General features: G+C 37.9%; 1 long non-coding RNA gene across 1 annotated transcript; it reads left to right on the top strand.

Annotated features, from left to right (window-relative positions):
- The first annotated feature begins 5,020 nt into the window (after positions 1–5,020).
- On the top strand, positions 5,021–14,170 carry LOC127528609 (uncharacterized). The gene is made up of 4 exons (XR_007935364.1): positions 5,021–5,203; positions 10,884–10,969; positions 13,353–13,515; positions 14,068–14,170. It is a non-coding gene; the product is annotated as an uncharacterized LOC127528609 (long non-coding RNA).
- Positions 14,171–14,568: the final 398 nt, after the last annotated feature.

Below are 14,568 nucleotides of genomic sequence, written 5' to 3'. Positions count from 1 at the left end.
CATTTTGTATTGTTGCTTTCCTAAAATGTGAGTTTCACTATGAGGTCATCAAGCTTTCGTCAGGGTCAGATCTGAGGCAGTAAAATTGAATGCCTCCTCTGTATGTTGCATTTTAGTCTTCCAGATGTACTCCTGGACTGAAGGGTGTGAATTCTTAGAAAACGCTAAACATGCTAAATGTTTTGAAACTAATTAAAATAAGGCTAAAAAGACAACCTAGAAGCATTTAAAATACAGTAACTATTACATTCGTGTTCTAAACCTACTTACAATAGTTCTCATTAGGGTCTATCACTTAAGGAGCACGGAGCTTTCCTGTTAGCAATAAGTGTACTGCAAGAATCAGCCCTCAACAAAAGAAAGTCCATCATGGGACACAAGCGGACAGACATCAATGAACCAAAGTCTCACATCATAAGAGCAAACTGTGTATACTGATAATACAGAGCCATGCTATTATGCCAACCTCTAATATCATAACATTGTAGAGTTCAATTTAATTGGAGTTTTTATATGCATAAATATACTATAAACAGTTGAATGCATTTCTGCACTTTATAGAAACTATAAAATAGTTGTATCGAGAGGTAATATTCCAGTCTCCATGACAACATACTGAACACATGGTACATGAGAGACAAATAACTGTAACCCCAGAGCAAGCAAACACAGTATGTGCTGATCCAATAAATTATCTGGTAAAATCCCTACCATTAAAATAAAAGCTGTTATGCATCATGGCATGAACTCACAAAGATGTCAGGTGGCAAAGAAAAGAATTTTTAAATATAACATCTTTCAGTATCTAAGACAAAACTCTTCTAATTCTCATGTACCTGGGTTACCAGACAAGCAGCTTAAGAGAAGAGAACTTAATCAGCTGGATGAAGACGTGCATGGAACTCACCAGAGACTCAATTATTCATGTTATTATTGAACTCTCAGTGCGCTACACTATAGTTACAAAAGGAACACTAAAGATTAGTGAAAAAAAAAACACTGAGGTGCTCATTACTGCATTTCATTTCTTATATGTTGAATTTAATTTGATTTTTTTTAATTTATTTCATACAGTATATTATAACAACAGGATAGCAGATGGAATGACTATATTAATATATCCATTTTTATGACCCACTGTTTCATAGAACGTGGTTACAGAAAGCCAAAGGAAAACCAAGTCTGAATGTGATATCAGTCCATTGCAGGGCTCACTCACAAATAGTGTCACCTGTCAACCCAAGATTCAGTCGTTGAGACATCACGCAATGACTGGGCAGGCAATGAAACCCAAGCCAGCACGGGTGAAATGTTATCAAGTGACCTCTTAATTTTAAATCATTTTCACACATTCTCAACACCTGAAGGTAAACTTTAAGCCCACTGAGTTTTGATAATAAAGCCAAGGCTGAATCTCAGACCACCAATGTGGCAAGCTGCTGTGTATCTGATGCTGCTGCTAATGTACACTCGTGTAACTCGGAGGCCATTATGACTTCCATAATCACATCTACATATGAAGCCTTTGATCTCAGAAAGAAATTAATTTGTGAATGTCTTTCTAAAATGCCCCCCATCCCTACTGAGCACAAATACTTATAATGTCAGTAGTTGATCCAAAGGCAACAATCTCTAGGATTTACACTGACAGTCATCCTATTTTCAGCCATACTAGCTCCTGCAGACTCTCCAGCAGGGACGTGCGATCAGGGGAGCCTCACTAATAATGATTACATAAAATAAATCTGTCAACTGGTCTGTGCTATAAATGTGTTTTCTGTATGATTCCAATAATTTTGGTAATTTTATAGTCAAAAATGCTGAATTTGCGCATTTCCTGTTCAAATACAGGGAAGAAATGTGAGGTGCGGCAGCGACAATATGAGCCAAGCCTCATCTCAGACAGCACTTTCCCTCACACACTGGGCTGATGCATGCAATTGGTGCGTGCCCTTTGCTGTCTGTCTGTATGTCGCCAATATAAGGTTTGCAGACATGTTTATTATACACCCTGAATTTCCACAGTCTGGCTAATATGTTTAATGAATGTGTGTGACATATTTAGTCTTGCTAATTGGACATAAAACTGCAAGTGAAAAGGCACAAGGTGAGGCACACAGTACTGTGCCACACCGAAGGGGGCATATGTGAGCCCAACAGGTGCCTGTTGCTGCTGTTCTTCTAAGCAGTGGCTCTGGGCACCAATAAGTTAGCGATATCAGAAAGTCAAGTGCACTGCAGTGGTCCATTTATTTTTATTTTTTTTCTGACTGACTGCTAAAATGGAAGATTAAGATTTTTAAAACTAAATGAAAATAAGGAGGAAGACTTTTGCAAGAAAGTATCCTTCTTAGAGAAGGATAGGTACATGGACTTCATTTACAAACAAAGGTACGAGCATTTTTTTTGTTCACCACTCTACTTTTCTTTGTATTGAATGAGTATGAATTGTGAAATTGCAACGGCAAATTTAGAACACATGGAGGGTGCAGAGCAAATGTGGTCTCTCAGCTCTCGCTTGTCACTATAAATGTAACATTCTTTCTAAATATGTACCTTACCTATGTGTGTGTAAAGAATGCTGATGAGATATGAAACCTAATCAATAGTCAATGTGCATGCTGCCAGTTGATTAGCGAATAAGCTACTCTTTTGGGTTCATATATTTGTAAATCTGACTCTGAAGGAATCAGCGCCTCACCAGCCATGAACCTCACCACACGTCACTGCTCTCCAGAGTTTCTTTGTCAATGCAGATGCATGGCTTAGCCCACTTTAATTATTTTCTTGATTCATGGTATATTAACAAAGATAAGCTAAGTAGGTCAGAATGTGCCCTGACACTCTAGGAGCCCAGTGCTAATGCTTTAGTGTGTCTCCACATTCTTCCCTGAAAGTAATTTTTGCTTCTTTTGTCTAGTTTCTTCTGAGCTTGTGTCTTTTTACTCATGTGCAACTTCCACTCTGCCATAAGAATAATGTATTATGTGAACAATATTGTGCACCACTGGTTCATCACACCCTGTGATGTTTTTAAAGTAATGCTGCCTAATGCTAATTATGTTAATAGCAAGAAGTGATGGAAATGGAGGGATTATATGTTAGACTGCTGTTGAGCAGAATTGTGGCACAGAGGTCAGTGCTGCTGCATTCAGAGCTGCAGGATCCAAGGTTTGTATCTTGATTCAGTTGCTGTCTGTGTGGAGTTTGCACATTCTAGCTATGCCCTTGTGGGTTTCTTCCACATCACAAAGATTAGTTTGACTGGCAACTTTAAATTTGCCCAGTGTGAGTGAGTGAAGTGCCCTGTGATGGACTGTCACCCTCTTCAAGACTGATTTTTGCCTTGTCCACAATACTGGCAGGAGAGTCATTAGCCTGAGGTAAGCATGTTTAAAAAATAGATGGTTGGTTTGCTCTTTAAGAAAATTCACTGAAACATTTTGTTAATTGGTAGAATGAAAAACTTCAAAGTTATAGGTAAGGACTTTGGGGAACTCCAGTCATGCTCAGTAGTAAATGGGGCACAGCATGACTACTTAAAAATTCAACAGTGGGGATGTAAAAATGTAATAAACAGCACTGATACATTTGCATATGACACTAAATAAGGTGTCTTAATAAATAATCTAATGTAGGCAAAATCCCTGCAGGTAGACATGGGCAAAGCTAAAATGTAGATGAATATCAGACAAATTTAACTTTAATGGAAGTAACTTGAAGATTTTGTATATACAGTAGGAAGTTAACAACATCTGGTGTAATTGCACATTGGGGACTGTACAAAAACACCTGTGCAAAGCAGAAAATTAAAAAAGCTCAGGGGGACCTACATCGTACAGAGCAATGTGCTAAGTAGGAATCAATGGAGAATACAGTTAAGCTATAAGACACCCTTGTTATTCTGCAAGAAGGTGAAAAACAGCGGGCCACAAATGGACTACAAGGTGAATGTGTTTGTCAAAACAAAGCCATGGTGAACACCGGGAGGTCAAAAACATGAGTGTCTTAGCCAAAGTCCAAAAACAGAAATTGTAGTCAAAAATCAGAGTAAGAAGCAAATATGCAACAAGAGGTCTTTAACAAGAGCATTTGTAAAAGGCTTAGAGAATGTATTCCCAATCTTGGATGCCATCTAATATGCAGTACCAGCTTTTAAAGCATTATGTGACATAACGCAAGTTGGAGCCATCAGTGATAGAAAATTGCATCATAGTAACAGAGCCGCAAAAACAAAAAAAAACAGACGTACTCTAGCAAAACCCAGCAGTATCTCTTCTATTTAATTTTTAAAAAGCATTCAAAAATGTAAAGTAATAAGCTACAGGCCAAATCTTAGCATTAATAATTAATTATATTGATTAATTAGTTATAACAAAATAAAATTATATGGATTTCAAGGCCAAAAAACCGCCTGTAGCCCTCTCTGGGCATTCTGTAATACTTAAATGTGAAATGAGTCGTTCAAATCAATCTCTGGAAACTAGCAGGCAGCTGTTGTATTGAGTTACTCAAACAGAAAGTGTGAAAATGCAGCATGAATTACATAAATACATATTAAGTACAAACACTCCACCATAAAGGCTATATTGTGTTTACAATCTCTAAGTCAACAGCTCTACATAATATAAATTTTTAAAACTTTTAAATAAATATCAGCTTTAAATTAGCATGTACGTTACTTGTATATATAACTTAAACAGCTAACAATTGCCTGCTCTATTTTAACTAATTTATTTTTATTCCTAATGCAAACCTTCGCCTTAGTCAAAAATATTGTTTGATTAAAAGATAAAACATGAAAGTACTCAAATCGATATTTACAGGTGATGCTTTATTAAAAGCAGACAATGAAAAATCACGTCGAATTAGCTGGACGACTCTCTCTGCACTGATATGAAAACGAACGGCTGCCAATCTGAACTTTCCGCCTAACTCCATATGAACGCGCTCAAGACTGGACTTAAAAATGGCCAGCAGAGGGCGCCAATGTAAAGTGAAATTTAAACTGCCTGGGCCACAGATGAAGGAGTTAAATGCTATCAGTGCAAGCAAATGAAGAGGACGTGATGCAGTGAAAGAAGAGTTCAAAAGTATGAAAGGAATTAGTTGTGGGGAACAGGAATAAGAGGGGAGTGAGAGACGTTACTTTAACATCCTTTCTTCAACAATAACATGGGACATTAAGGAAAGCTGATTAAAGGTAACTTGTACATGTTCTACAATATATTTCTTCAGATTTGCAATTTCCAGCCAGAATTTCTCTGATTCTCTGACCTTGTTAATATTTTTCCTTCTTCTTCTTCTTTTGAGGGAGTTAAGCATAGTAAAAGCTCAAGTTCACTTACAGTTTGTTGTAGCACAAGGCAGAATGCAGGTTGCTTTTAAATATAGCAAATGAAGGCCCAAAATGGTGATTGCACAGTCCATAACATTTTTGCATCATCTTTATCCTCATTCTCCAGCTGCCTATCTCATTTAATCCTTTGTTTGCCAGCACTTTCAATTCTGAGGAATCCTCTAATCACCCAACAATATCTAATGGTGGGACCCGTGCAAAGTGTTTTCCCTCGTGTAGGTGGCATTTGTTTGTGCGTCATTTCTACATAGCAGAAGACATCACAACAGAAAAAATAAATAAATCAATAAAAATTTAAAACATAGCCCTGTTCAGACTCTGGAGGACCACTCTTCAGCACATATTCCATGTTGTGAGTTTGTAAAGCCATTTCTACAGCACACTCATGTTTAATAGTAAGTCTGGTCCATGTACTCCACCATGTCTGTTGCTTGTAATGCATTCAGATCCTCACACATATGCCATTTAAGGGTCACTTAATATGGAAAAAGGGTTGGAACTTCCAATGCAAAAAGGGAATCTCTCTTTGTTAAAAAGGGTAGCCTGACCAAACAAGTGCCCCACTGCTGATGGAACGAGTGTTGGGACTGGAAGAAATGTAAAGAAGTGCAGAAAGAACTTACCAGACTTAATAAATCAGATGCTCTCCTAGGGTGGCATAGTGGTTACTGCAGTTGCTTCAAAGCTCCAGAGTCCATGAGTTCAAGTCCAAGCCTGATCCTTGGCAGTGTGGAGTTTACATCTTTTCCTTGTGTCTCTATAGTGACAGGTGCTTCTGTTCTTTCCTATATCTTAAAGACAACTTCCAACCCTAAACTGGTCCCATTTGACTGAACAGTTCAGCATGCCCTGCAATGTATTGGCAGCCCATCTTAGGTCATTTCCCATTTTTTGCTTACAACTGCCAAAATAGGCATCCCCTCATATTAAGTCTGAACTGGAGAAGCAGGGTAGAAAATGAATGGTTATTTCCCTTCTGAACTTTGTTTATAAAAGTCAGAGTAATGTACATTTGTAATGGTCATTGTTGGAGACAATACATATTGATGTCAGGAGCAAAACAACCAGGACCTTTGTGCTGGTTCCCCTTCAAGAAAACCTAAACCATAGGACTTCAGAACTGCATGCCACTTTGTGACACCCAGCTGGCAAGACAAACTCAGGCTGAAGCACAGCACAGGACAAGCCAACATGAAAACAGGCATGATGATAAACTAAAGAAAATGTTTTATTATCCAAGTCCATAATCCCAATGAAAAAAAACAGGCAGATGTTACAATACAAAATGGAAGGCACAGAATATGACAAAAGTACAGTGCAGTTAAAAAGTATTCGCCTCTTTTGTGATTTCCTGTTTTTGCATACTCATAATACTTAATTGTTTCTGATCTCCAAGCAAAGTTAGTATAATATAAGGTTCACCAGCCACTTTAGCGGCAACAACTTCAATTAAATGCTTCTGGTAACAGGAATTCAGTCTTTACTATATCCGTGGAGAAATTTTGGCCCACTTTTCTCTACAGAATTGTTCTAATTCAGCCACATTAGAGGCTGGTGAGCCATAGACTGCCCATTGAGATTTCACCGTAAAACGTTCATTTTGCTTTTGTCCTAATAAGACAAACATCAGTTAACTGGAGGACTTTGCAATGCTAGTGTAAAGATCCATATTAGGGTTCATCTTTTATTCTCAGTGCGTCTCCCTTCATATGACATAAGCATAATTAATGCCATACAGAAACAGATACTGATGGGAAGAGCCGGGGTGAAAGGAAGGGCTAAGGGTGGACATCAAGCACATTCTAGGTAACTGGAAGGTGGCTGTTTGTAACATCCTGTTAACATGTAGTCAGTCTAGTTGGTGGTGCCAGAGTAGGTAGCATTGCTACCTGATAGATCCTGTACCCTGGATTTGAATTTCATCCTTGTGTGTCATTAGAACATTACAAAATTATTGATGACAACAGGCTGCTCTGTCCCTCATGCTTGTTCATCCCATTCACCTAGATTGTCTAAAATAACATCAAGGTGAGGACCCTAAAGTCCTACTGTCCACAACACTACTTGATAACTTAATCCATGTGTATAGTTCTCTGTGTGAAGAAAAACTTTCTAATATTTGTGCAAAATCAACCTTTAGCAAGTTTCCAACTGTGTTCCCATATTGCTGATGAACTCTTTTTAAAGTAACAGTCTTGATCCACTGTACTAATTCTCTTCATAATTTTAAACACTTGAATCATGTATCCTCTTAATTTCCTTTTACTTACACTGAAAAGTCTCAGTTCTTTTAATTCTTCCTCAATACTCATCCCCTGAAGCCCTGGAATCATCCCAGTCGCTCTTCTCTGGACTTTTTCCAGCACTTATGTCTTTTCTTGTAATATACTGTACAGACAAATACTGCACACAGTACTCCAGGTGTAAAGCTTCTGCATCACCTTCATGAACTTGTACTTTGCATATCTTGCTATATAATCTAACATTCTGTCAGCTTTCTTAATTGATTCTGAACGCTGTCTGTATGTAGATAGTGAGATGTTCACTACAACTCCAAGGTCCTCATAAAGGGTATTTTCAAGTTTCTGACCTCTCATCGCATATTCAAATGTAACATTTCTGCATCTTACATGTAATAGAACACCATATGTCATCCATATTGTATACTCTAACTGTGTTCGTGAGCACTTTCCTCTAATAACCTCAAAGGTTTGCAGGTTAAGTGGTGCTAACAGATGGTTGATGTGGGTGAGTACCTGGCCGAGTGATGCATTGGACTGACACCTCATCCACAGCTGCTTCCTGTTTCTTACCATGTGCTTTATATTGCTGGGATTGGTTCCAGCCCCCTGCTACTCTAAATAAGAATTATTAGGTTTAAAAATGTTATGTTCAGTATAGTCTGTATCATGTAACCCAATTGTGTATGCCGCCTAAAACTTGGAAAAGAACTGAAGAATGGGAAGCTGTACTCTGAACCTTCATTAAAATGCTAAGGAAAGAAGAGGTAGCCCTGCCCATAATATTAACTATTTGAGTAATAATTAATTTGCATCATAATCCATGACATCACCATGTAAAGTGCTTTAGTTCCAGCTAGCACCAATATCCAGCATCTGCAATCTGTCTTTAAATGCATGCTTCTGTAGGCTTGTTGCCAATTTATTCGACTCAAAAGCAGGTTGCTGCCTTGTTTCTTTCATAAATGTAGCTCATTAAAATTTCTGCTCAAGCAAACTGCGATTTTAACTGACAAAATGTGTCAGTGCCTGAAAGCCCACTTACAACAGAAAGTGATGGCACAGTGGGCCTGGAAGACCAGGTTTGCAGAACACAAGTCTATTGTGCCAGGACACATGCAGAACAGAGCTATGGGAGCAGGAAGGTTTTATTATTTTAAAGAAAAAAAAACAGACATAGCAACAAGTATTAATAGCCATCCAAAAAAGAGAAAAAAGGGTGAGGGAACAAGTGCCCAATTTAATAGCATTAGTGCTAGCAGGGCAGAGGGAAGCAACCAGGCACATCCCAGGACTTATGGACATGCCATTCACACAGACTCAGAGAATTAAACCTGTTTAGTTTTGAGGAGAGAAGAGTGTGTGGGCTACCTAATCCAGGTATTTAAAATCCTCAAAGGCATTGATAAAATAGATCCAACATAAGGCTGATTCACATACTCAAGGACACCAGTGGAAATCCATCCTATATTTCAGAATGCCTTTCACCTTACACTCCAAATCATAACCTCAGATCTTCAAATGAGTCTCTGCTTATAATTCCAAGAGCTAAACTTAAAAGAAGTGGTGAGGCGGCCTTCTGCTGTTATGCACCTAAAATCTAGAATAGCTTATCAACAGAAATTTGCCAGGCTAATATGATGGAGCAGTTTAAAACACTGCTGAAAACATATTATTTTAACATGGCTTTCTCATAGCTTCATTTTAGTTTAACCCTGATACTCTGTATATGCATTTAATTATCATTATCATTCATGGTGGCTCTGAAATCCATACTAACCCTTACTTTCTCTGCTGTTCTTTTTCCAGTTTTCTGTGGTGGCGATCTGCGCCACCACCACCCGATCAAAGCACCATGATGTCCCTACATTGATGGATTAAAGGACAGACGTCCACATGACTATCATCATCAAGTTCTTCCACGTGAAGCCTAAATACAATGAGGACTGATTGAGGTCATTTATTTTAGGTAGAATGCCTAGAGGAAGCTGGATGGTCTCGTGGCCGCAGATTTTTTTTTTTTTTTTTTTTCTCCAGCTGTCCAGAGTTTTTTTTTTTTCTGTCCACCCTGACCATCGGACCTTAGTTTTATTCCATGTTAATTAGTATTTCCTAATTTTATTTCTGTATTTTCTTTTTTCTCTTTCTTCATCCTGTAAAGCATTTTGAGATACATCTTTTGCATGAAAATTTGCTACATAAATAAATGTTTTTGTTGTTGTTGAAGTGTATTTAAAACTGAAGCCAGGAAGCACTTCTTTATGCAAAGAGTTGTGGGACTCTGGAACAAACTGCTGAGACATGTAGTTGAAGCAGATACCTTGACAACCTTTAAAAAAAATCTGGTTGAGATACTGGGAGAGCTTAGGTATTAACTAAGCAAACAGGCTTGATGGACTGAATGGTCTCCTCTTGTTTGTCAAATTTCTTACGCTCTAATGTTTAGTGCTACCTACAACCGAGCTGTTGCCCCAAGGCAATGTGCTCCTGAATGATGGGGACAGTGTAGTGAGTCAGCAAGCTGAAATGAACTACCAAGGATTGTTACAATCTACATATCTTTCACACTCAGTTCATTGTTCTTGCTTACCAACAAAATTATTTTGTGGATAAATTAACACCCTATATGTTTAACAACAAGGTTACCCCATCATCAGCAATGTCAGCACCCTCTTAAGACTTAGTGATTAGTCTCCATGATCCTCCCTCTTTGCTTTTGAAATAAGAGCCAAGGCCTGGCCTCCAGCCACCACACACTGGCAACAGTTAGTTTCCATAGTTACCATGTCAGGAGAATTAAAATGCATTTTACTGGCTCTTTTCATTATGATATTGTAAAGAACCGATGGGGAGAGTTAAAGCACACTCAGAAACTCATATGTGCGAGTCTAGAGAGAGAGAGAGAGAGACAGAGAGAGAGAGAGTGAGAAAACAAGTGAGAGAGAGAGAGAGTGAGAAAGAGAGGGAACAACCATTGAATTCAAAACAGACTGGACTATCTGCACAGGTCCTTGTGTTTGCTGTTATGAGCTCAAAAATCAAATGTTGCGATCTCCTGCACATCTTACAAATTTATATACAAGTTATTTGAGCCTGAGAGCTTCTTCTATTGATTTTAAAATGGTCTTTATTACTTTTAAGTCAGACTAAGTACAATGCTTAATCAAATGATTTTTGGTATAAAAGTAAAAAATTGCGAGTTTCATGTTAGTGGGTAATAATGCAAAACTACATGTTTTTTTAGACCCTTTCTCTTCCTTTTTAATGTGGCTGTATGTTATTAGAAAAGCTCCCTCTACTGGAATCTGAGAGGTGATACCCTGAACACTGAACACTAAGCCAGCCATCAGTATGAACAAAACTGTAACAAGTGGGTACTTTGGTTTACTCCCATAATCCCAGAAATGTGCCCGTCACATTAACTGTAGCCTCTAAACTGGCCTGATGAGCGAGTGGAAGTTTGTGTGAGTGCAAAGGAATGGCATCCCATTTGGGGTCACTTCCCATTCTATGCCTACCATTGATGGAACAGCAAAAGGTTTTCTTGACAGGCTCCAGACTTGCCAATGGAGAGATGTTTTTGTTTCTTTCTGTCACCACTCAGCACTGCCAGAGCCATCTCCCCAGGCAGCTACTGCAGACAATGTTCATTTTCTTTGTAGCTCGCCTGCTCAGGTTTACCATTTTTAACTTGATGCTTCCAACATACAGACTTTCACTTTTGTCGCATGTCAGATGCTTTTTAATCTTGATACTTTTACTTCTGTTATACTGATTACATTTATATTTTAGCATATCAGAAATAATCACAGAGTTATAAATAGCCGCTAAGCTAAAATGTCTGCAGTAAATTGCTTTTCATCTCTCATCTTGATACCTCCAGATCCCCAGGGAATCCATAAGTCCTAGTAAAGATGATCAGCTGTATTTCATAGTCCCAGTTTTTGCAGATTGGACTGATGTTTGAGATAATTGCTAGCATTTCCTTCTTGTACTCTCCTTACAAGCATTTTCTGGCATGCTGAGCCAAAACCAGTGCCTATGGTATGTGTGTCCTGCACACTTTGCCTGCTGAGTGCTTTGACTCTCCTTTAAAAGAATCATAATACTGCAACTGAAAATATCAAATCATCCTGACAGTAAGCTAATGCATAGGTCTACATGCCACTTATGGTTAAATTTTCCCTATTGTCAGTCTTATTAGAAAATAATGTAGTTTTTCATTTCTTAAACAATTAACCTGCAAGTCTATTTAAGAAGAGCAGCAGGCCACACTGATTTTGAGGTCATAGTTAAAAGGTGAGCTGACTCTCAGTCACAGACCATTAGCCGGCCTCTTAGCTATCAAAGCCAGTGACTTTTGGTTTGGTATGGCTACCCCATAAAATAGCCACACTCAGACCATTTGTTAGACCTTTGTACAATCACAAGCTCTAAAACTGTTAATATTTAGTTGAGGGAACAATTTAGTTTAATATAAACTTTATTGTAATGGACTATTGAATGGTGTAAACCTCCTGGGATGAAACTGCAGGCAGCAATGTCAAAAAAGTTTGCTGTGTATTTCCCTGCAACATAATATTGACTATTGAGCTGTGCACGTTTTATGGGTGTAGCCATTATGGACACTAACAGCCAAACAGGTGCCCATGTCATTTAAATGGCACACCAGAAATGTGTTCCCTTAATTAATAAAATTATAACTAAAGGGGACACTCGAAGAAGGATATTTACATGTAAATCTCTGAAATGCTGGCTTCTGTTGTGGTGTCCACAGCAAATCCGCACTAACTCCAATTACATTTAGATGCAACATGATCTGACTGTCAAACCGTCACAGACAGACATATATGAAAAGCACTAAATGATAGATAGATAGATAGATAGATAGATAGATAGATAGATAGATAGATAGATAGATAGATAGATAGATAGATAGATAGATAGATAGATAGATAGATAGATAGATAGATAGATAGATAGATAGATCTTAAAACACAACTTCACTGCCATACCAAGTTTAAGTATGAGTCTGTGAATTAGCCAATCTACACAATGACGAAAAATCATAAAGACCAGAAGTAGATAAGCTGAAAACAATGAAAATACTTTTAATCTTTAGAAAGAAAGGAAAATCTGTATCAAGGTGTATCAAAGGTGTCAGAATCTATGAGAAGTGACTGTGATGCCATCTGCCGGACTACTGAGAGATTGTCCCAGACCATTTCTTGACCCTAACAACTTGACGTTCCAACGTGACGCGTACGTTCATGGACAGCCACTGATGTGTAAATTCCTGACTCTCCACGACAATCCACCCCTCCACATAAAGCCTAACATTAGACTAACACTCATTAACAGCTCTGTCTTTTTCTAATAGCGTTAACGGAACGTTTTTGTAAGATTTTGTCTGAAGATATTGCCAAAGCAATATGTAACACTTTCACCTAACGTTTGCCAATTGTTGAATTAAAAAGTTTCTGTACTGATGGACAATGCGCATGCTCCCAGAAAACGTGGCAACCCGCATGAGGGTGTCAGGTGTCTCCAATTACAGTATCCAATGAAATGAAATGAAAGTGGCCAAATAAATTAATGAGTTTAAACACTATTTCTGAATTTCAGTTTCTGGTTAGTGATGGCGCTTACCATGAGAGCATGATGCGGAGAGGAGGGATCTGTCCTTTGTTAATTTATGATAAACTGTATGGAATGTTTATGGCCTGATTTAATTAATTAATTAATTTGATCAGGTTTCAGCACGGAGTTCCTAAGTGGACTGAGTGACGTTCCTGCTGCGGCTGAGGAATATGATGAGGAATGATGCAGAAAACAACACTTGAGAGTTGTTCAGTGTTCATGGGGAAGAAGGAATGACTCCTCTACAGATGACGTTCACTTATAAACAGATTGTTAGTAAGTGTGCCTTATTTTAATTCATTACTGTCTGGTTATTTTAATTGAAAAGTAACCAAGTTAATAGAATGGTTTTCAAGGTGTAAATCAAGCGTTTAACTCTTATAATTAAATAAACATTCAAAAAATTATGAGGGACGATATAAACAATGAGCTCAGAGAGGTCCTAAAACATGCATCTTTTCTGAATGGTTGATCCAAGTACAAACCTTTTGACAGAAGCAGCTCTGGTCCCAACAATAGGAAGGTAATAAAGATAATAATAAAATATTTCATGTTTTATTGCTGATGTTGCAGAAATACTCTCATTTACATGTGATTTGTATTGCACTCAATACCCCTGCATAATGCCTCACTGTGACCTATAGCTACCGACTCAAGTTTTTGCTTCTTTTTTATTTTCTTCCTTTGTAGTCATTCTGGAGTGTGCTCAGGCTATAATGTTTGTGAGTTTATATGTTTATTTATCTACTCTATTTATTTATTTCAAGAACTTCTGCAAAAAGCCAAATTTTCCCCCAGGGACAAATCAAGTTCTATCTGTTTTTGCAGAAGGTCCAAAAGACCACGCATTTGGAATGTGATGAGACAAACAACACGGACTGATCTGTTTACTGCGGGGTGTGACTTTCCAGGATTTCCTGTCGGAATATGTTTGTTTGTTTGTCTGGTTAATTTTTTTTTGGACTGGTTTACTCTTTTAAAAATACATTCAGGAAAGCATATTGTTTATTCAAGGTGTTATCTGTATCTCACTTGGAAATAGTTGAATTAAAGTTTTCTGTTGTCTGTGAATTATTTGCTCAAAATGAGTAATAAAGGGTACAGGCAATAAACTTTGGACATGTTCTTTGAGTTTGTATGTTTATAAATAATGTTCTAGGCACTCCACACTCTAATGTCCCATTAACACTACGTATTATAACATACATCTGATGACATTATAACAACGTTCAGTTTCTGCTTCTGTAGACCCGGTAAAAACGTTCGCCCCCTAACCGTTACTTAATGTCCCCTTAATCTGTCAGAAGAGTTCAATTCTTCTTGATCTGG

This window comes from Erpetoichthys calabaricus, chromosome 1 (assembly GCF_900747795.2).
Source record: "Erpetoichthys calabaricus chromosome 1, fErpCal1.3, whole genome shotgun sequence".
In the NCBI taxonomy this organism is placed as follows: Eukaryota; Metazoa; Chordata; class Cladistia; order Polypteriformes; family Polypteridae; genus Erpetoichthys; species Erpetoichthys calabaricus.
The sequence above is the reverse complement of the archived record's forward strand: the minus strand, read 5'-3'. Positions and strand labels throughout refer to the sequence as shown.